This window comes from Zingiber officinale, chromosome 8A (assembly GCF_018446385.1).
Source record: "Zingiber officinale cultivar Zhangliang chromosome 8A, Zo_v1.1, whole genome shotgun sequence".
NCBI lineage: Eukaryota > Viridiplantae > Streptophyta > Magnoliopsida > Zingiberales > Zingiberaceae > Zingiber > Zingiber officinale.
In genome coordinates this window covers 112,639,694-112,662,150 of record NC_056000.1, presented here as the reverse complement: position 1 = coordinate 112,662,150, position 22,457 = coordinate 112,639,694, and positions in this window count along the sequence as shown.

Below are 22,457 nucleotides of genomic sequence, written 5' to 3'. Positions count from 1 at the left end.
AAGATGATAAACAATAGTATAAACAACCAAATGCCCATGTTGCTTTTGTAGTTTAGGAGACATCAGAGCTAACATAAAGCAACTTAAAATCAATCATATGCTTCTAATGGGCCAACATTTGGTCAGAAGTTGCATTATCCGCCAGACTAGTGGGAAGAGGTTCTTTAAGGACATAGGCGATTTTTTCAACCTTGAGAATAATTCTTAGGTTTCGAATCTATTCCAAAAAATTTGGCCCAATTAATTTGTTTATGTCCAAAATTGAGCACAAATTTAAAAAAGACATGCTTATTCTATTAACCAAGAAATACAAAATTGAGCATATAAGATAAATGAATTAAATATGTATTGCAAATAATTCACATATATAAAAGAGATCCCACTTGCTTATCAATTTCAAGAACCCTTACTTTTAATTTGAGAGATGGTAAGTTTTCTCCAAGTGGATTGATATCCACTATAGATAGTGAGTCCAATAAGTTGTTCTAATTCTAGTGGTAGGTATCAAATATATCAATTATATATCACATATATATAACTATCACATTATGCTATTAACAATTGATATTTGCATAAACATTGGGTTGTTAATTAATTAGCATATATACATCATATGCATATTATCTAACTTCACCTCTTTCCAGATTAACTTTGAAGTGAATCCAACAAATAAATGCTTTAAGTTAAAGCCAACCCATTAATCATAAGATCATATCTCAATGATCTGAACATGTCTAATTTCAAGTTAGGATTGGAGAGAGTCAAACAATTAAAACTTCATTTAGGAATTATACCCATTAGATGGCGTTTAATGAAAACGACATCAACTAGCAAGCCTCACAAGATTTGCCTCTATTTGTATACATGCTAAGATACCTTCAAGATGACTTCACAAAGCCACAAGTCATATCTTTGCTTCGGTACTAGACAAAGGGAGGAGACGATGTGATCCAAGAGAAAACCCCATAACTCGATTTGGTTTTTGGCGGCAATTGCAACTCAGCGACAATTGCAACTCGGCGGCACCAAAAGGAGGGCTCAGCTGCCCCTTGGCTACTGTCTGGCAACTGTAGGTACTACTAACGGTAGTTATGGCAAGTGGTAGATGGATAAAAGGGCATAGAAAGAGTCGACAGCTGGACTATGTAGCAGGTTATAAAAAGGGGGGAAGACCCTTTTGGTCAATGACAACAACAAGAGAGGTAGGGGGAGAGTAGTAGAGGAAAATAAAACCTAAAAGTTTTATTTTCTCTTTCTAATTTTCTCCCATAGAAGGGTTTTTATACATCTCCATCCAGGTTTTAAAAACAAGTCCAAATCTATACCCAATAGGTCAATTCAATCCATTAGCAATAAGCTTGGAAGAGGCACAACGAGGCTTACTTGGTTACAACTAGGGAGGTTGTTAATATAAGGAAGTTGAAGCATACTATCAAATACTCCATTAGACGGAGAAGCCTCTTACAGCGTTGATAGCTCACAAACAAATAGTAGAATAAACTAGAAGTGTTTACAAGTGTTATTTTGAACCATCGGAACCAGGACTGTATTTATAGACCTAGTCGAGGCGCTTGGAAGGGTTCCAGGCGTCTGGAGGGGAATAAAATTTTATCCCCATCACAATGGATCACATTTGATGTGATTCGGATAAAATTCTTAGTCTGGGCGCCCGGACCGTCCGGGTTCCTGGACTCAGTCCAGGTGCCTAGACCTAAGTTAACAGTATGTTAATTGTTTGGTCTGAGTTCTTGCTCTGGATCCACTCGCTTAGGTCCAGGTCTTCTACTCCAACTCCGGCTCCACTTGCTTGGGTGATTTCGGCCATCCAGAAAGGGCTCACCTGAATCCATTTTTTGGCCTTCGAGCAATCTTTCACTTCGGCTTCTCGTCCCTTGGAAACACCACGCGCCTCCTTCTCGTCCGTCCGCATACTCTTCCACAGCATCTCGTCCCTCGGATGCACCGAGCCCATCAACTCTCTCTCATGTCGTCCTTCTCGCTAGCTGCATCTTTCACTCGACTTCTTATGCTCCTAAGTTCCTGCACACTTAGACACAAGGGTTAAAAACTAACAGGACCTAACCTGACTTGGTTGATCATATCAAAACTACCTTGGAGTACTAACAATCTCTAATTTTTAATATGAACAACCCAAGTTAAGTTAGGGTAAACAAACATAAAGAAATAATAACAAAGTAATAAATTTGTAACTCAATAATGAACAAAAAAATTAAATTACCCTCCCCTAGACTTAATCTTTTCTTCTCCCCCTTTGATCACATTAAATAGGGTACTTTAAAACGACTTTGGAAAATATGAAATTAAAGTCTAAGGAAAAATCAAAAAAATTTCACAAAAAGTTGAATTTTAAATAGATTTTTGAAAGTTTGTATTTGGATAACTAATTCATAGAAAATTTTCTAACAGGTTGTTTAGATAAAGTCTCATAAAAAAATAAATTTGCTAAAATAACTCTAACAAATATAATTTTTGTAAAATAAATTTTAACGATCAAAATTTTTTTAACAGAAATTTTGACAAACTATTTAAATCATAAGTTAAATTGATTAAATACTTCACAGTTAGTCAATTAAACATTTTATTTCAGTAATTGGCTTCCGCGTTATGGTGAGACACTAGACCTTCTTGGATATTGGAACAACAACCACTTTCTAGACAAAGCCTTTTAAAGAAATTAAATACCTAACTTTCTTTAAAACAAAATAATTAATTTAAGCATATTTTTAGAACCCAATATAGGTTCCTTCCTACTGGGTTAATTAAAAATTTTTAAGGAATATATTTTCTAGATAATTTTCTAATTTTTCCCTTGTAATATCTAAATTATCAATTTAATCTTTTATAGTTTCTGAAAGTTGAAGCAAACAAATTTAAACATGCAAAATTTTTTAAGTTTTCTATTTGAGCCTTTAAATTTGCATTCTCAATTTCAATTTCTTAAGATCCTTTATTTCTATTTTTAGTTTTTCATTTTCAGTTTTAATCTTGTCAAGATCTTCTAATCGACAAGATAATTTACAGTAATTTTTCGATAATAGTTTTATAAATTGAAATGACTTGTCAAGATGAAGAGACCGTACTTGACTTACCTTGTCAATCTCGTAATTTGAAGCTCCCCCTGAAGTGCTACTTTCTTCCGATGTCGCTCCACCTTTATCGATACTCTCGATGCTTATTTCAAATGAGCTTGCTTCGTCTTCATCTTCTTGGTGACTTACCTCTAGCACAAGTCCAACGATTGCTTCAATCTCTGATTCGGACGACGTCTCATCCCATGTCGCCTTTAGAGTTTTATACTTGTTCTAGGCTACCTTCTTATTCTTTCCTTATCCTTATCCTTATCCTTGTTCTTTAATTTTGGACAGTTATCTTTCACGTGGCCTTCTTCAATGCAGTGGTAGCACTATATGTTGGATTGATTACACACGTGAGAGGGGGGGTGGATCACGTGATTTTCAAATTTTTATTTTCTATTTTAAAATTAAAGTATGAATGCAGCGGAAAAGAAAAATAGAAATCAAAAGGATAATTAAGCGAAATAGAAACAGACACGGTCGGTTTACTTGGTTCAAAGCCTTCAGCTACTCATACTTCAAGACCTAGGTCCCGTGGACCTATCGATGGATAATCCACTAAAAATCATTTCCGGTACCTCCGGAAAAGAGAATCGAGTACAAGAAGGTTGAACAAGTGCAACACACTACACTTGTCCTTTTGCAATAATTAATTACAAAGGAAAAGTACTGACACTTAAAGATCAAAGCGGGAGTGCTTGTATCGATGTCAATCTACCATTTGTGATTGGAAGTCCTCGGAGTAGTCATCGGGTGCAACAACTTTGTAGTAGAGTCGTAGCAGGAGCCTGGAGCAATCGGAACTTCAAATAAACGCATTGTAGCTCATATAAGTGTTGTTCTTCAATGCCTTCTTGAGACAACCTTATAAAAGGCATGGAAGGCGCCTTCCATAGAAGGAACCTCCAATGAGGTAAATTCGATCTCAAATAGCTCGGTGCTTATCCATGACTTCGGCCAAAATTCATCCTGTGGAAGGCGCATTCCATAGCCATGGAAGACACATTCTATGAACAATACGAAGGCACCTTCCATCTCCATTGAAGGCACCTTCAAACACTGTTCATCTGAAGATAATTATCTTCTCTTTGCCCTGTAAAACAATGTTAGTCCAAAATACCCTACAAAATAAGTGTTAGGACAATAATAATAAATAAAAAATTTATAGCAATTAGTTCCTATCCTCTTAGGACCAGGAACTAATCAAGGTCTTAGTTTCGAAATCCCAAATGGACCTAAGATGGACCGATGTCTACTGTCCCTTCAACCGGGGCGCGTCCTCACTTAGTTACTCTCCTCCAATGACTTACCATAACTTACCAGTTTGCCAGACATCTGGTCAGCTCGTCGACCTGTCTGGACTTCATGCCAACTATCCGGCAGGCCCGTTGACCTAGCTGGACTTCTTGCCAGATATTCGATTATCCCATTGATCTATCTGGACTTTGTACCAGCTATCCGGTCAACCCATTGACCTAGCTGAGTTTCCTACCAGATATTCGGTCAGCCCGTCGACCTATCTAGACTTCTCCTGCACACTTAATCAAGTGGTTAGATCATAACAAAACCTAACTTAACTTACTTGTCATTCATCAAAATCTAAGTTGAACCGTTAGTGTAAACTGTACCAACAATCTCTCCTTTTTTGATGCAATTACAACCTGGGTTAAGTTAGGAAAAAAATACAGAAATAGATAAATAATATGGTTTAAGTTATTCAGATTTTGATTTTTTTTCAGAGTTTGCTAAGTTAATTAACTTAACCTCTTAACCCTCTCCCTTTGACATTTATCAAAAAATATGAATAGATATTTAAGCAAATAATGTGCTAAGGAAAGTAAACAAGAAGGCTTTTGACAATCAGGACAGTTTTTAGGATAACTGAGGGGAAGAAAAGACTTTTCAAACAAAACTCTTATCTTTTTAAGAAGCTTTTTAGAAATTCATAGAAAATATTGGTTAAAAAAACTTTTTCAAAACTCTTTGAAACCTTTTTTTAAAAAAGAATAAAGTTTGAAAAATAAGTTGGTTTAAAAACATTTTCAAAAACTTCTTTTTAAAGCAGTTTTAAATACTTTCAAAATTTTTAAAGTCGAAATAAAAAAAAAAGAGTTTCAAGTATAGAAGATGCATAAGAAAAGTTAAGGAAAGATAAGTGTAAAAAAATGGTTGAAAATGCTAGGTTTTGTAACAATAAATTTTTTCCAAAACTTATCAAAATTATACGAAGTTTTGTAACAATGAAACTTTTTCAAAATTTTTGTTAAAAATATTTTGCAAGAATAAAATATTAAGGTTTGTAATAATTTGTAAAAATTTTAAAAATTGGTAGTAGTTTAGAAAAATTGAAACAGTTTTTAAAATAATATTTCAAAACATATGATTTTTCAAAACATGTAAAAAAATACTTTTAGAAGGAAAATTTATTGAATTATGAGACAATTTTTAGAGATATTATTCCTCCCCCTAAACCTGACATTTGTTTTTAAAATAACCGAATTAACTATAAATTATCCTTAACTGTCTAACCGTTAGTTACTAATTGGCTATCAGAAGATAGCAGTGTTCACTTGGTTAGTCAGGTTAAGTCATTTTATCTAGTTAGTGTTTGACTAACATGGATTACTTAACCTGATTATTATAAATTTTGTATTTAGCACCCAAACTTGTGCTAATGCACTGATATAAGCATCTTAAGTCCAGATAATCTGCCTATGCATCTCACCCCTTTCTAAGTCTAGGCAAATAAGGTAGCTCTAATGTGTTGGTGAGATGTTCAAGTCCTAAATCTATAGGAACATGCTTTCTATGGAGTTGATCTAGACTAGGGCAAAATTGATTTTGAAAATTCTATAAATAAGAGAATTTTGAGAAATGTTAGAAAAGAAATTTTACCCTAGAATTTATAATTTTTTTTAAAAAATAGTTAAAAATATTGGTCCTAGTCTATCGAATGGATTCCTAACTGACATCGTAAGTTGCTAAATTCACTTACAGGGAGAGGTTTGGTGAATATCTTAGCTAAGTTTGACTTGGACTCAATGTACTTGAGTTCAATGTCACCTTTAGTGACATGTCCCTAATAAAGTGATGTCTAATTTAAATGTGTTTGGTTCTTGAATGATGCACAAATTTTTTTTTGTTAAATTACTTGAGCTAACATTTTTCAATTAGTACTTTCATTTTTGTAAAGTTTAAATTAAAATCTTTTAGAGTGTGCATCATTCATAACAATTGTGCAACACATTCTCCTATTGTTATATATTCTATCTCAGTAATAGACAAGGAAACACAATGTTGCTTTCTACTAAACCAGCTGACAAGTGATAGTCTAAGTAATTGGTATCCACCACTTGTATTTTTGCGGTCAAGTTTACAACCAGCATAGTTTGAGTCAGAGTAACCTTTGAGTTCAAAGTTGAGTGTTCTAGGATACCAAATTCCTACATTTGATGTTCCTTTTAGATATCTAAAAATTCATTTGATGTTAGTTAAGTGGGATTCTTTAGCACAAGTTTGGTATCTAGTACACATACTAACCATGAATAAAATATTAGGTCAGCTTGCGGTTAAGTATAGAAGACTACCTATCGCACTTCTATAGTATTTTAGGTCTACGGGTTTTCCATTTGGGGCATTATCTAAGGTTGTGTTAGTTGTCATTGGTGTTTTTATTTCCTTGGTGTTTTCCATTCCAAATTTTTTAAGTAATTCCTTGATATACTTTTGTCGGTAAACATAATTTCCTTCATTAGTTTGTTTATTTTGTAAACCTAAAAAGTAAGTTAGTTTATCCACTAATCTCATTTCAAACTCTTGTTCTATTAAGGTTATAAATTCTTGTAAAAATTCTGAATTGGTTGAACTAAAGATTATATCATCTACATATACTTGGGCTATAAAAATATCTTGGTTGATTGATTTTACAAATAAAGTTGGATCAATTTGTCCTTGGTTGAATCCTTTGGAAATTAGGTAGGAAGTCAACCTTTCATACCAGGCCCTAGGTGCTTGTTTAAGACCATACAAGGCTTTCTTGAGTTTAAAAATATGGTCAGGATGGTCTAGGTTTTCAAACCTAGGTGGTTGACTCACATAAACTTCTTCATTTATCAGCCCATTTAAAAAGGCAGATTTAACATCCATTTGATAAAGCTTAAATCTCTTATGGGATGTATATCTAAGTAGCATTCTGATAGACTCAAGTCTAGCAACTGGGGCATACGATTCATCATAGTCAAGTCCTTCCACTTGACTAAACCCTTTGGCCACTAGTCTACCCTTGTTTCAAATAATTTATCCACTTTCACTTAGTTTATTTCTGAACACCCACTTTGTTTCTATGACCTTTTTATTGTTGGGTGGTGGCACTAATTCTCAGACTTCATTTCTTTCAAATTGGACTAGTTCTTCCTGCATGGCTATAATCCAGTCTGGGTCAAGTAAGGATTCTTTTATTATTTTGGGTTCAATTTTTTAGATTAAAGATATTTGACTTAAATTTTTAAATGATGATCTAGTCTTAACTCTTAGGTCTGGTTCACCAATTATTTGGTCAATTGGATGGTTTGGGTTAATTCTTATAGTTCTAGTAGGTTCCTTTACTTGAGGTTGATCTTCTTCTTCATATTCATGACTTAGGGTTTCACTGGCTTCTCCTTTACCACTGTTACCTTGAGTTTGAACCTGGGTCTCTTCTAAGTTTTGGTTGGTCTCTTCAAATCTTACATTAGAGGTTTCTTCAATTCTTAGTGTTACTTTGTTATATACTCTATATCCTCTATTGTTTAATGAGTAACCTACAAAGATTTCATTTTCTATTTTTGAGATAAATTTTCCTAAGTATTCTCTTGTGTTTAGTATGTAGGTCAGGCATCCAAATACTTTAAAGTATTTTTATTAGGTTGTTTATTATAATAGAGTTCAAATGAGGTTTTATTCTAAGTTTTATTTATTATGGTTCTATTTTGTACATAGCAAGCTGTTCTAACAGCTTCTGCCTAAAAATATTTTAGTAGATTATACTCATTTAGCATTGTCTTAGAGGCTTCATGTAGAGTTCTTTTTTTTTCTACTATTCCATTTTGTTGGGATGTTCTAGGGTAGAAAAATTCATGATAATATTCATTTTCAAGGCACAATTGATTAAAGTTGTGATTTTTGAATTCACTTCCATTATCACTTCTGATTCTTTTAATTTTTCTATCCTTTCATTTTTAATTTATTTGCCAAAATTATTAAATACTTCAAATGTTTCATCCTTACTTTGTAAGAATTTTATCCAAGTGAATCTAGTAATCATCTATTATTACTAGGCAGTAAAGGCTCTCATTTATTGATTTGATTCCATGGGAGTCAAATAAGTCCAAGTGAAATAGTTCTAGTATAGAATTTGTTTGAAGTTAATTAGTTGATTTGTGAGTTGACTTTGTTTGCTTTTCTTATTGACATACATTAAATTGTTGAGTCTAAGTTAGGTAATTTGGGTAAGCCTCTAACTAATCCATTAATTTACTTAGATTTCTAAAGTTTGTGTGTGACATTCTTCTATGTCATAGTCAGGTTTCTTCTTTTTGTGTCAAGTGACACTTAAGTGAGGAACCATTCAGGTTGATTGTATAGATATTGTCCTTTCTAAACCCTTTTAGTTTTATGGAAGGGTAATCTATGTGCTTAATTAAGCATTCTGAGGATAAGAACCTAACCTTGTATCCAGAATCACACAATTGACTGATGCTAAGGAGGTTGTATTTGAGATTTTCAATAAGTAATACTTTCTTAATAATAAAATCAATTTTGAGTTCAATATTATCTATCCCAATTACCTTGAGTTTGCCATTGTTTCCAAAGGTAACTATTTCTAAGCTTTTGTATGTTAATTGAGTGAATTTGGTGTGATCCCCAGTCATGTGTTTGGAATAACCACTGTCCAATATCTACTTGGTTTCCTACAATAGGTAGGAGTTTAAAACCAAATTAGATTAAGTTTTGATTTGAACTTCTATTAGGGTGAATAAATTAAGTTTGAGTTTATTTTAGGTTTAATTTTAATTTAAGTTAATTTTTAAAATAATTTTTAAGTAATTTTGAAAATAATTTTTAAGTAATTTTGAAAATAATTTTTAAGTAATTTTAAAAATAATTTTTAAATAATTTTTAAAATAATTGTTAAAATAATTTTTAAGTAATTTTAGAAATAATTTTTAAATAATTTTTAAGTAATTTTGAAATAATTTTTAAAATAATTTTTAAGTAATTTTGAAAATAATTTTTAAATAATTTTTAAGTAATTTTGAAAATAATTTTTAAATAATTTTTCAAATAATTTTAAGTAATTTTGAAAATAATTTTTAAATACTTTTTAAGATATACGTGAATTAGTATATTTGAATAAATTTGATTTTAGGGTTTGATTATTGATATTTAATCACTCTTATTTAAATTTTTGTTAAGTCTTTAGTCATCTCATTCGATCTATGTTTTCAATCAAAGAACCATATAATTTTGTATGATGAGTTAAGTTTAATTTCATGGTTTGGTTTAACTTTGTGTTAGATTCAGGTTTAGCTTTGGGTTCAACAAACATGCATTCTTTGGATAAACTTCTGGGTTATGGTGAGTCACCTGGACATCATTAGAGTAACCATGCCGTCGAGGTTTTCCAAATAGTTCTATCTACTGAACTTAGTACAAAACTTTGGACTAACTAGTTAGGATTCATAAGTGGTAGTTTCAATTAGTTCCACTAATCCAAATGTACCAGGTCGAAGTCATATCTTCCTAGATATGCATAGACAGAGTTTCTCTTAACCTACTATCATCCAAAACTTCACTAGTACTTCTATCAAGTTAAACTGTTGTCTCTATTTTAGCTAGTCTTAATTATCTTGTCAGATAAGTTATTATTTTGGAGGTGTCAACTAATTTGGAGCCTCCCCCTGAATTATTGAACATTTTGAGTTTTTAAGTTTTGGGCTTATGTCGATTACTTTTATAGTTATAGCTTACTTGATGGTAATTTGATTTATTTGTTATGAATTTATTTCATACATTTGATTTTATTTTATCTTTCAGATTTAGGTTTGCTTTTGTTTTGTTTTTAAGTTTAGAATTTGTTTTTAAAGATTCATTTTGGTTTGAATTTAAGAGTTTAGTTGGATTTGATTTTAGATAATGGATTTCATTTTTAGATACATAATATTAATTAATTCCTACTTGCGTGGTCTGACATGCTTTTGGAACCCAAATTTTAGTTTGGGTTTTATTTTGTTTAACTAATGATATAAAGGATTTGTTGGTTGAGATGGACTTTTATCCGAGTTCAGATTTGTTGTACATAGCTCTTTGTGACCCAAGTATCTTGTCGAGATACTTGGATCTAGTTGTCAATTTTTGTAGTAATTCATTTAGTTCAATTATTTCTTTTTCCAGTCTGAGATTATCCTCCTCAAGTTTTCCAACTTGAGTTGGAATCTCAGCTTGAATTGGTTCAGTTGTTGAACTTGATTTTAATTGTTCATTAAGTTTGTTATTTTCTTTTGTTAGTTCATTTATTTTATTCTCAGATATAGTTAATTTTGTATTCAAGCATGCAATAACTTTAAAGAACTTTCTTCTTAAACCAAAGTGTACCTCATTGGAACCTTTGGAAATGAGTACGAACTCGTGGCTTGATTCGAGTTCAGACCCGTCTTCTGATTCGTTCTCCGATTCTGTTTCGTAAGCCATCAGCGCGAGGTAGTTGGAGTCTTCGGTTCTCCACCGTCTTATTCATCTCCGGACGATTTGTCCCACGTCACTTTGAGGGCTTTCTTCTTCTTTAGATTTGAGCATTCAGTCTTGTAGTGCCCCTTTTTGTTGCATCCAAAGCAGGTCACATTTTTGTTGTTAGAGTTGGAGGTGGAGTTGATCTTCTATAGTCCTTACTGGTAAAGTTCCTCTTTCTCCTAGTGAACATTTTTCTTACCAAGTTCACTAGGTGTTCTTCATCATTTGAGTCTGGGTCAGACGTAACTTCATATTCCAGCTTGGATTTAGACTTGTCTTTTGATGACCCTGCAATAAGAGAAAGACCTTTCTCAGATTTGGCGTTAGTCTGTTCGTGCAGTTCTAGCTCATAGAATAATTCATCTAGTTTTAATTTTGACAAGTTCCTCAGAATCTTATAGACGTCCATGATGGATGCCCATAGTACATTTCGAGGGAATGCATTTAAGACATACCTTATCAGATCCCGATTCTCTAATTGGTGGCTGATTGTGTGGAGTTCGTTGAGGATGTCCTTTATCCTCACGTGCAGCTGACTGGCAGTCTCACCTTCCTGCATTTTGACATTAAATAATTTATTTAAAAATAAATCTCTCTTTATTACCTTCACATTGTTAGTTCCCTCGTGCAGTTCTATGAGCTTGTCCCAAAGTTCTTTTATGTTTTCATAAGGGCCGATGCCGTTCAGCTCTTCTTTGTTTAGTCTGCACTGGCTTGTGTTAAGGGCCTTGAAGTTAATTTGTGCTTTTTTCTTCATTTCTGAATTCCAATTGTTGGGTCTATTGGAATTCCGGTGTTGTGGTCGACTAGAGCCATGTACCCTTTGACGATGCTAAACCATTGGTCATAGTCTGTTTTTAGGTAAACCTTCATCCTCTTCTTCTAGTACAGGAAATCATCCCCGTTGAAGAGTGAGGGGCGTACGGTGTTGTACCCTTCAAGTTGAGCCATTTGAATATTGTAGATAGAAAACTAAAAAGGAGGTGTCAAGACTTGGTCTTGAATTAGCAGAGTTTGAGATTATATAAAAAAAAATATAAAGGGACTCGAGCGGTGTTGCACCAACTTAGAGTTAGAACCAAATGGTCGGGAAAAAATTTATCTGAATAGGTAAATTTTACCAATTCAAATAGAACAAAAAAATGAAAACGTTTTCCCTTGGCTTAATTGGTGGTTGCACCAAATCAGAGCAAAACCGGCTTTGATATCACTTGTTGTATCGATTACGCACGTGAGAGGGGGGTGAATCACGTGGTTTTTAAAATTTTGTTTCATATTTTAAAATTAAAGTATGAACGCAGCGGAAAAGAAAAACATAAATCAAAAGGATAATTAATCGAAATAGAAACAGACACAGTCGGTTTACTTAATTCGGAGCCTTCGGTGACTCCTACTCCAAGACTCAGGTCCCGTGGGCCTATCGATGGATAATCCACTAAAAAACTTTTTCGGTACCTTCAAAAAAGAGAACCAAGCACAAGAAGGTTGAACAAGTGCAACACACTGCACTTGTCCTTTTGCAGTAATTAATTACAAAGGAAAATTACCAACACTTAAAGATCAAAGTGGGAGCACTCGTGTCAATGTCGGTTTGCCGACCACGATTGGAAGTGCTTGGAGCAGTCATCGGGTGTAGCGGCTTTGTAGCAGAGTCGTATATAGCAGGAGCCCGGAGCAATCAGAACTTCAAATGAACGTGTTGTAGCTCATATAAGTATTGTTCTTCAATGTCTTCTTGAGACAACCTTATAAAAGGCATGGAAGGTGTCTTCCATAGCCATGGAACGCGCCTTCCATAGACATAGAAGGCGCCTCCAATGTGGCAAATTTGATCCCGAACTGTCACACCCCAGAGGAGTCCCTGCCCGACAAAAATTTCGACAGCATCTCCCCTGTACGGGTGACAATCTGAAGCATTTCTACATACAAGATATACATCAGCCACATTCGGCTGGAATATATATACAAAATATAAACAACAGAACACGCAGTTTAATATACTCAGCCTATCCGGCTGGACAAAAATGAAATAAACACAACCAATGCAGTTTATATCATCAGCCCACTCGGCTGGAACAAAATAAATACAACCACGCAGTTTAATAAGCCTACACGGCTGAACGTAAACACACAGCAGCGAAAGACAAAATGATACGAACGTAAAACCAACAACGACACTAACAAAAATACCTGTCATCACAGACTTGACCCAAAATTCACATCGACTTGTTGAAAAACAAAATACACAAAATCAATATACCGCCCCAAACGATAACAAAACCAAAACGAAAACTATCCTCGAGTATGACGTAGGACCCAGGACTGGCAACCGGCATCTCTCCAAGCATCCATGACTCATCTACCTGTTACCTGGCAAAAGAAAACCATTTTGTGGGGTAGTGAGTATTGGAACTCAGCGGATAAGGAAAGAGTAGTGCATGAACATAACATATAAGTAGAGAGTGTCAACAGTATACAGTCCCATAAGAAGAATAGCAGATGTTATAATAGAACCAAAATAAATGCTCATACCTGAAACCATATCCTAGGCTAGGTATAGTAGGTCAGAACTGGTACTAATCTGCTACAGTACTGCTCATACTTCAGAGGTAATAAGCAAGGTATATACAAATTTCCAATGACTAAACATCTACAATGAGAATATATCTTAACATAAGTAAGCACATCAACATATGTGAACAACAACAGTAAGCAATAACATCATATATAGAGAGCAGCAGTCAAAGCAAATATAATAACAACAGCGTATGCACGGATGGTCACTCCCGCCCACCTCTCTGCACCATGACCCCTGTATGGTCGAGAGGCCAGGTCAGTGACAGGCTGTACACCACCCCAGCTACCACTCTCACGAGTGGCCGAGGGGACAGTTGCATAGTAGCTAACTAGCTACAACTGCGACGGGGTCCTTGCTGCTCATAACTCCAGCTACTACTCTCCATGAGTGGCCGAGTACGGCACGACAGGACAAGCGACATCAATTCCAGCTACCACTCTCTCGAGTGGCCGAGGATGCGGCCCTTTTTTTACGACTCTCTTGACCGCAAGGAAGAATTGGTCGTTGACATGCATGCCATGACATGATGCGCCAAATGCAATAATCATCATACAAATATAAACAAAATTAGGTATGCTACATGAAGCCAGCATGCCCATTATAGTACGTAATAAACAACAGTCAAAGCATGCAAACATGGTATCTAGTATCTGCTTCTATACATGGACAACAACAAGAGACAGTATAAATATGGAAACGAATTTCTCAAAGATCGCATGGAAGTATCAAGCGCAGGAAAATAAGAGTGGAGTCAAGGTAAAAAAATAATTTCTTATCCAAAATAGTTCATGCACCAAGGTCAAAGTACTAAAAGAAACAAAGCAAGAAGTACCCGCCTTTATATGCAGATCGTGTCAACCGTCTTCAATCAACGTCCTGCAAATCACGTGATGTATAATTTAGCTAATTTCATAACGACACTAGCTAAACCGAAAACCCAACTTAATTAGGGGAAAATCCTAATCCAATTATGAATCTCGATTCACCCAAATCTATCCAAAAGTTTAAAGTTATCTTGAAGAACCAAACTCAACATAGAAATCAAATCTCAACTTATCTAATTCTGTCTAGAGTTTCAAGCCTATCAAAGAAAATAAGAATTCATAAAAATTCAATCTAGCAGTACCATCATGACTTCAAGGAGAAAATCGAATTAACAACTCCAATTTGGTTTGAATTTCCAGCAATACATGGGAATCAACTTAGCTTTAAAAATCAACTCAAATTTGCTAACGAAAATCCAGCAATGACCATGTACTACATAGAAACATCCTGAATTCTCCTATTAAACCAAGTTCTAGAAAATCTCAAAGACCCACACCAACGCAGAGATTACTTACCTTCATCTATATCAAGTACAAACATAGAAATCTCACTTCGGTAAACATCCCAGAAAGCATCATGAAATTCACAGCCAAATCCAAGAACTGAACACATTTCCATCAAGAGGAAACCCAAAAACATCAAAATAAATCCTCAGCTCCCAAAATCCGTTGCGGAAAACTCTAGAAGAGACATAGGGCAAAGCAAGGACAACATAGAAATTCCAATCCGCAGCTCATTCCATCAACAAATTCATCATACCCGACCATCACCATAAACATAAACATCTGTCCCTTACTTCATGGAGTTTATACCAATATAGGATATACCTGCTGGCCAGCTCTCGTCATGGCCGGAGGTGGTAGTGGATCGGGCGGCCAACGCTAGGGCAGAGAGGGATGGAGCAGCATCAAGGTTGAGGGGAAACCGGCGGCTCACCCTAGTGACGTCAAGGGCGACGGCTGTAAGGCATCGGCGCTGCTCCGTGCGGCAGCTCTGCAGCTGGCGTGAGGAGGTGAGGCCGACGGCGTCTGGGGAAGCTCATCCACAGGAGAGATTATTGGCTGGTACCCGTGTGAGGGAAAGGAGAAGATCGCCGGCTAGAGAGGGGCGGCGGTGGATCGGCCGGAACTGAGAGAAGAAGGGGGAGTCGACAATGTCAGGCTCGGGGCTTAGGAAGGGGAGTTCGGTGAGGGAAATTAGGGAGGAGAAAGGAGAAGTTAGGTTTATATAATTAAACCTAGGGTTTAATAAACTAACTTTAGGTTAATTTAATTAATCAACTCCCAATTTAATTGGGATTCCAAACAGATCTCCTCCGAGCCCAATATCTCTATCCCCTGTAATTATATCATACGATCTACAATTAAATCCCAGAAAACTTCTAAAAATTTCTAAAAAATCCAATAAATATATTTGTCAAATAACCCTATTTTTAATTATTATTTGAGTGTCGTATTTTACACGAACAGTCCGGTGCTTATCCATGACTTTGGCCAAAATTCATTCTGTGGAAGGCGCCTGCCATAGCCATGGAAGGCGCCTTCTATAAGCAGTATGAAGACGCCTTCCATCTCCATTGATGGCGCCTTCAGGCACCATTCATCCGAAGGCAATTTTCTCCTCTTTACCCTGTAAAATAATGTTACTCCAAAATACTCCACAAAATAAGTATTAGGACAATAATAATGAATAAAAAAAGTGTAGTAATTAGTTCTTGTCATCCAAGGACCAGGAACTAGTCAAGGTCTTAGTTTAGGGATCCCAAATGGATCTAAGCTAGACCGACACCTACTGTCCCTTAAATCGGGATACGTCCTCACTTGGTCACTCTCCTCCAATGACTTACCGTAACTTAGCAGTTTTCCAGATATTCGATTAGCCTGTCGTCCTGTCTGGACTTCATGCCAACTATCCGATCAGCCCATTGATCTAGCTGGACTTCTTGCTAGATATCCGGTCATCCTGTCGACCTATCTGGACTTCGTACCAGCTATCTGATCATCTAGTTGACCTAGTTGGGTTTCCTGCCACATATCTGATCAGCCCGTCGACCTATCTCGACTTCTCCTGCACACTTAATCAAGTGGTTAAATCACAACAAAACCTAACTTAAGTTACTTGTCATTCATCAAAACTTGAGTTAGACCGTTAGTGCAAACTACACCAACACTTTACCTTTCTTTTCCTTTTTGTACCCCACACTTGATTAAATCTTTTAGATTTAAATAATTTTTTAAATCTACTTACCATGAATGTCATTTCATTATCCTCGAGAGAAGATTCAGAATCTTGTTCGTCCATCTTCTCCTTTAAGGCAATATTGTGCTTTGGCTCATTCTCCAGATCTGCACATCTCATTTCATGGACTTCAAAAGTTGAAAACATTTCTTCTAAAGTACTTGATTCTAGATCCTTAGATATATAATAAGCATCTACTAATGATGCCCATCCAGTAGTTCTAGGAAATGCGTTAAGCGCGTACCTTAGCGAATCTCAGTTGCTTACTTTTTCTCCAAGATTCGTGAGTCCGATGATAAGTTCCTTGATTCTTGAGTGGAGGTGTGTGACTGCTTCACCTTCTTCTAACCGGAGGTTGCTAATCTAGTTCTGAAGAAGGTCCTATCTCTCTAGTTTTTCCTCTAAGGTCCCTTCGTGTAGTTCTAGGAATTTCTCCTAGAGCTCCTTTGCTGACTCATAGGCTCCGATATGGTTGACTTCTTGAGGTGGTAAAACGCTAAGCAAATGAAACTCTGCTTTGCCGTTTACCACGACGTCGACTTGCTCCTTCTTCATCCACTGATATTCTTCTTTGTCTTTCAAGACTACAAAATCATATTTCATAATTATTAATAATTTAAAATCTATTTTAAAAAATACCTCCATCTTTTTCTTCTAGCTCATGATGTCCCCCTCGAACTTCAGTGGGTTGATGCTCAATCCAGTCATCTCATGTGATTCGTAAGGCGGTTAGTTCTCCTAAAGCGACCCTGCTCTGATACCACTTGTTGGTCCCTTGGGCGGTTGGCTAGAGGGGGTGAATAGCTCTACAAACAAAAATGAACCTTCCTTGAACTTTTACAGCTTAATTATACTTAACACTTGCATAAACAAAAATAAGAGATTAAAGAAGAAGAGGCATAATGGATTTACTTAGTTACAATCGAAGAGGTTGTTAATCCAAAGAAGAAGAAAGCGCGCTGATGTCTCCTTCAAGCAGAGAAGCCTCTTACAGTAGTTGAAGCACTCAGTTACAAAACAAAATTGAAAAGAAATGAATTACAAGTGTTCTGTTTTAGCTTCTGGGACTAGGGTTATATTTATAGCCCTAGTCAGGGCGCCTAGAAGGGTTCCAAGTGTCTGGGAGGGGATAAACTTTTATCCCCATCGTAACGGAATGCGTCATGTCACGTTCCAGATAAAAGCTTACTCCGAGTGCCTGGACCCAAGTTAACATCAAGTTAACTGTTTGGTTCGAGTTATTGCTCCGGCTCCGCTCGCTTGGATCCGAGTCTTTTTCTCTAGCTCCAACTCTGCTTGCTTGGGTGATTTCGACCATTCAGAATAGAGCTCACCTGAACCCATTTTTAGGCCTTCGAGCAGTCTTCTGCTTCGGCTTCTCGTCTCTCAGAAATACTGTGTGCCTCCTTCTTATCCGCTCGCGTACTCTTCCACAGCACCTCGTCGCTCGGATGCATCGAGCCCGTCGACTCTGTCCCATGCTATCCTTCTTGCTAGCTGCATCTTTCACTTGACTTCCTGTGCTCCTAAGTTCCTGCACACTTAGACACAAGGGTTAAAAAATAATGGGACCTAATCTAACTTGGTTGATCACATCAAAACTACCTTGGGTACTAACAATAACTAATTTTGGTTCATAATTAAACCAAAGCAGATCCAACTCGTGTATAAGAGGCATGATCCACTAATGCTTCTGGCCTAACAAATACTTTCCATATTTTCCTTTCATCAGGTCCTACTAGACTTAATCTCTCAATCTGAGAATCTTATTCTCAAACTTATTTTACGTCTTTAAGATATACTCATAGTGTGTATGACCTAATAGTTTTCAATTATGTTCGTCATTCATAATTAATCATTAATTATGAATAGATTATGAGTGATACCTATAGTACATCATGTTGGATCGAGATTGTGCTAGAGGGGGTGGGGGGGGGGGGGGGGGGGTTAATAGCGCTCGTGGTTTTCATGCGTTTCGGATTCGTAAAACTTGACGAGTAAAGCAGCGGAATTAAGTAAAGCAAACACGAACACAAGTTATTTACTTGGTTTGGAGCCTTAGGCGACTCCTACTCCAAGGCCCGCGATCGTTGATCGCTTTCGATGGGAAACAACTATAATATCGATAAAATATTTACGAATGAAGTATAATCAACAATAGTAAAATATACCAACGACAGTAGAAAATAGAAATTTGGAAGTTCCGGGTCGTCGGCGTCAAGTAGCAACTTTGTCGAAATGTCTCATTAGCAGCTTGTTGCATAATGGTTGCTTGTGTATTGATACTCTTGATGTTGCCTCGAGACCTCCTTTTATACACTGCTGGAGGCACCTCAATCACCATCCAAGGCGCCTCCAAGCCTCCCGAGTCACCTGCATGGATCAGCACAGAACAGGTCGCACCTCATCCAATCGAAGGCGCCTCCAAGCCACTCCAAGGTGCCTCCAAGCTCTGGTCCAAGGTGCCTCCAAGCTCTGGTCCAAGGCACCTCCAGCTCAGTCTGAGCCGCCTCCAGGCCTGCTGCGTAGCTCCCTTCAGCCTTGCACCTGAGGTGCCTCTAAGCTCCATGGAGGCGCCTCGGGTACTATTCATCCGAGGCTTAAGGTTGCTTCTTTGTTCCTGCAAAATGTGTTAGCCCCAAATACATACCCTGCAAAACAAAGTTAGCACATAATAGTCATAAATAAAATATTGACAGTCTCCAGACTGTCCGGGTATGACTTCAGATTTTCGACCGGAAATCCTAGGTCGACCTGACGTCTACTGTTCCCTCTGCGAGGAACGCGTCCTCACCTACTCCACTCAGGAGATTTACCTGTTGCCAACACTGTAACGAACCAATTTTCCCTATTTCAAGTTCTAAAAGTCCATAAAAATATTTGGAAATACCTTTAAAATATTCTAGAGATTTTTAGAAATTTTTAGAGTATTTTTACGTAATTTTTAGAGGTCGTTTAGTATGTTTACAAAAAAAGAAAGAAATTCTGACAAAAACCGTTCAAGGCGAGGCTCGAACCCGTGACCTCAGGTGGAACCCGACCTAACCGGATGCAGCCGACCAGCTGAGCTACGCGGGTTTTGTTAACCCAATATGGAGAGAAATAGATTTAAGTTATAGAAAAGGGCAGAAATAAACCTAGGTTTTAAAGGGTTAATTTTCTTCCCGAGCCCTAATTTCTACTCCTTCTCCTCTTCGGGTGCGTCGGCGTCTCTGGTCTCGGGTGGAAACGCAGCAACTTTGGAGCTTCTCTCCGGCACCGGCGAAGGGCTTTTCCGGCGGGTCCTCAACCATGTGCGACCACCATCGTCGAGGAGAATCTGTGGGCGCAAGAAGAAGCCGAAAACTCAAGTTATCTGAACCCTAGACCTCATTCCTCTTCTCGGTTGTAAGTCCAAGCAATCAAGGGCAAGTACTACTCACCTGCGGTAGGAGTTGTTTCGGGTTTCCTTTTTGATTCTTCCTTTGCTTCCAAGGCCTAGCATGAACCCTAGACTCTTAGTATTTGGTTGCACAGCAAGTTCGACCTCTCCTTTATACGAGCACAACATGTTAAGATTGAGAAATCGGGTTCTTTGTTCATTTTGAATTCAAAGCATGTTGTAGAGATTTTTGGTCCTTTTGGGCTCTCTGTCGTGAGTCATAAGGGAAGAATATGAAGTATTAGGTGTAGTTTATGGATGCCCTAATTAATGTTCTGAGTATGAACAGATTTTAAGCTCAAGTTGGAGTTTTAATTTCTTCCTTTGTTTTGGATCATACCGTACAGATTGCCAGTTCATGGTTGCTGCCGTAAGTTCATTAAGGATACAAGAGGGGAAGGGTTTAGGGTTTGATATGTAGCTGTCTTGTATTATTAGTTTCCTTATACCGGGTAGATTGTAGCATTTCTTGCTTATGCTATTAATTTCCTTATGCAGTTAAGTAATAGCATGTTCTGCCTATGTTGTTAGCTCTTTATACCATGTAGATTAGAGCATTTCTTGCATAGAGTTTCTGTTTCGAATTCATTGTTAAGCCGAACAGCCCCTAATTCTAGCCTGTGATTGTGTTTTAAGCATGTCTTTAGCTCTTAAATGTTGTATCCATGTATGTCTACCTGCTGCCCTTAAATTCCAGTTCTGAATTCTTTGTTATTTTGGTTAACATGAACATTCATATTATAAGGATTCGGGATTTGCTTGTTTTGCTACCTTATTTAGCATTCCAGTATTTGGCTCCTTGCTAAATTAGTAAGCAGGAACAGCCACATGTTTAGCACTACGGTTTGGATTTTTCGTTGTTATTTCTGAGCAGGTTCAGCTTAGTTAAGTGTACAGATCAGATTTTCTTATTAATCTAATAAGCATGCATAACCTGATTTAGCAAATCCTGTTGGAGATTGATTAGTGGAGCAGCAGTAGCATTCACTGCCACTTAATGAGCATGCACAACTTAGTATACTAGTATGTTTAGATAGATTGTTTGTTGTTGTTTTAAGGGCAAGAATAGCCTTGTTATAACAATTCAGAGTTAGCTTATTTTGCTACCCAATCTTGCATTTCAGTGATTGACTTTGCTTTATTTTATAGCATGCCTAGAGAGTTTAGATTTGCTTTCCTTTGCTTTATTTTATATCATGCTTAGAGAGTTCAAATTTGCTTTCCTTTGTGTTATTTTTATATAGCATGCTTGGTTAGTTGTAATCCTATACTTGTTAGATATATCTATAGGATTCTAATAGGCTCCAATAAAGGATTATAAGAAGCATGAGTAAAGAAAAAGACTAAAGTCTAGTTAAAAAGAAATAACTAGTAAATTTAAGTAAGAGGCTAGTACCTGACTTCCAAGGTTGTCGTTAAACAAATCCAGGTGACCAATTCCAAGGTTTGGCCCTGGTAAGACCAAGGTCTTTACCTCATAGGACTAGAGGCTCACTACCTCAGTCACTATTAACGAGCGCGCAAAACAAAGATGATACTAAGCCTGGGCCCAAAGAAGAAGAAAGTGAAAGAGCAATTAAAAGATTAATTTCTAGTATAAAGATGTAAGAAAATGAAACGAGTATTATGCTTAGAATCAATAGAAGTTTAGTTCTTTAATTCTAAGCCTACAGTAGTAGTTTCATTATTTTCCTGTCAGTTAGTGAGCATGTTTAGTATTCAGCTTTATTTCTGTATACCATGAGTACATGCAGCTTTCCTTTTAGCATTTCAGATTTAGTATTGTTGCATTACTTTTATGCACTTCGAGTTTTTGTGAGATAGATTAGTACTTACTAAGTGTTTCGCTTATAGATTTATTTTTTCTCCTACTGCAGATAAAGGAAAAGCTAAAGTAAGAAAGAAAGACAACAAAGTGGTGGTGATGAAGGTGTGTGATGACTGGACTATGGAGAGATCCAGAGTTTGCTAGCAAATGTTCAGGACTTATCTGTTTAGAGTTTCAGTTTATGTTCTAGTTTTCTTTTTAAATACTATTATGAAGTTTTGTGAGATTGTAATTAAGTTTTATTCCGCACTCATAGTTCGATACGTCTTATTGTTGGAGTTATGTTTGATTACTATTGCTAGAATAGCTTTCCTTGAGTAATAGTGGGTTTTATTACTGCGTGGTTGTGTAATTATATGTTCCAGCCGCCTGTGGCTGACTATACACTGTTTGTATTGTTGATTTGGTCATCGGTACAGGGGAAACTCTGCCGAAATTTTTCGGTAGGAATTCCTCTGGGCCGTGATAAATCTAACTGATGCTAATATTGACATAAGTGACACTAGTAAGTAGAGTAGTAGTTAGGTAATGGTCGCCCTTAGAGAGTAGTAGTAAGAAGGGTGGTTGTTACAAACACGATCCTCGAGATCGACTGGACTTTTGCTCGACGCTCGATGCTTCCGGACTTTCTGCTGGACGCCCGCTCCCCGACCCGTCCAGTCTTCCACCTGGTTCGCGACACTAGGACTAGGGTTACCACCCCCT